The sequence below is a fragment of the Nematolebias whitei genome, chromosome 18, assembly GCF_014905685.2.
Source record: "Nematolebias whitei isolate Nwh7 chromosome 18, NemWhi1, whole genome shotgun sequence".
In the NCBI taxonomy this organism is placed as follows: Eukaryota; Metazoa; Chordata; class Actinopteri; order Cyprinodontiformes; family Rivulidae; genus Nematolebias; species Nematolebias whitei.
Genome location: NC_056515.1, coordinates 10,086,445 through 10,088,492, shown reverse-complemented (window position 1 = coordinate 10,088,492; position 2,048 = coordinate 10,086,445).

Below are 2,048 nucleotides of genomic sequence, written 5' to 3'. Positions count from 1 at the left end.
CTGTTTGGGTTTCTTCTCTGCTTTCAGGAAGGCCTAGTTAGGATATCCACATTGCTCTAGAGCCTGTTTTGTGTAGGATTTCTCCTTCTGCCTGGCTCCTGAGTTAGTGGGGATGCTGGCTGCTCTGTGATACAGAGTCCTGATGACTCCTAACTTGTGCTCCAAAGGGTGATGGGAGTCAAGCTGCAAATACTGGTCTGTGTGGGTGGGTTTGCGGTACACCTCGGTTTGCAAATGTCCTCTATCAGAGACTGAGACCTCACAGTCCAAGAAAGCCAACTTGCCATTTTTTACATCTTCTCATCTGAACTTGATGTATTTATCCACAGAGTTTATGTGGTCAGTAAAATGTTGGACTTCCTGAGATTTAATTTTAACCCAGGTGTCGTCAACATACCTGAACCAATGACTTGGTGGTGTCCCTGAAAAGGACGTCAAGGCTCTCTTTTCTACCTCCTCCATGTACAGGTTGGCAACAATAGGAGAAACTGGAGACCCCATAGCACACCCATGTCTCTGCCTATAATATTGCTCCCCATATGTGAAGTAGGTTGACTGCAGGCACAGTTTCAAGAGTTGACAGTTGTTCTGTGGAAAGCGTGGTCCTGCTGCTCAGAGTGGTGTCTGGTTTTAATCTTAAACTGACCACCTCTACTGCATCATCAACAGGAATGCACGTAAAGAGTGATGTGACATCAAAAGAGACCATTGTTTCATCAGTCTCCATGATGACATCCCTCACCTTATCCACAAAGTCCATGGTGTTCTGTATGTGATGTTCTGAGCTGCCAACTAAAGGGATGAGTACAGACACCAGATATTTGGATACATTGTAAGTGACAGAGTTAATCATGCTAACAATAGGTCTTAAAGGTACACCTTGTTTGTGGATTTTAGGTAAACCATACAGACTAGGTGTGGCCTCCCCTGGGTACAGTCTGTGGTACAGAATACGGTCAATTGCCTTGTCCTGCTCCAATATTTTCAGGCAATCTATTAACTTCTTCTTGTAACCACTTCCTGGATCTCTTTTCAGAGGTTCATAAGTGTTTAAGTCACTAAGGAGTGTCATAACTTTCTCATGGTAGTCTTTCTGGTTCAAAATCACTGTGCACCTTTCTTTATCTGCTGGGAGAATGACAATGTTTTTGTCCTTGCTAAGAGTGGTGAGTGCATCCCTCTCCTCTCTACTGATGTTGGAAGGTGGTGGTTTGGCATTGCTGAGGCAGGATGAAACTTTGATTCTGAGCTGTTCTGCTTCACCCTCTTTTATTTTGTTGTTGCGGATGGCTGATTCTGTAGCTGTGATCATCAAGGTCTCATTCAAGGTCTTGCTTCTATGTCGTATAGGCTTCGCCCTTTAAGGCCTTCGCTTAGTGGGTTTATCCCGTTATGCGCAAGCATCATACTGAAAAAAATTAGTCCATGCCCACCTGCTGTGTGGGCCCCACCCGATCCGTATAAGTTACATTAAGAGCGGGTAATCGGCTCCCATTTTTCTTCAGCAAGCTAATAAAAAACAACTGACCTTCAGCAAGATGTCCAGCTCCAACACCATCCGCTTGTGTCCTTCCTGCAATACCGGTTACTTGCTCAGCTTCGACTGGCACGACACCTGCGAGGGATGCCTGGGTCCCTGCCACGTCGCCCGCGCTTCCTCCTGCCGCATCTGTGACGAGCTTCCACCGGAGGAAAGGCAGAGGAGAGCAGCCTTGTTTAAGGCTACCATCGAGGACTGCCTTTCCATGGCGGGAGACTGTTTGCTGGACGACGCCATGGATTTCTTCGACGCCGGCTCTCGGAGAGAATCGGATGATTCCTCTGGGACTGGTGACGTTAGCAGCAGCCCCGATGCTCGTTCCCTCCCGGGGAGCGCAGTGTTGGAAAGAGGGAGGCCGAGCGGATGCTCAACTCCTCTGGGGTTTCCCGCCTCAACGGCCACACCGGCCACACCACTCCCTGCCGTCGGCGCACTCCTCTCGGAGCTGCCCGCCATTATCCGGGAAGCTGCTAACGTAAAGGGACTCTCCGTCCCCTCACCCCCCCCC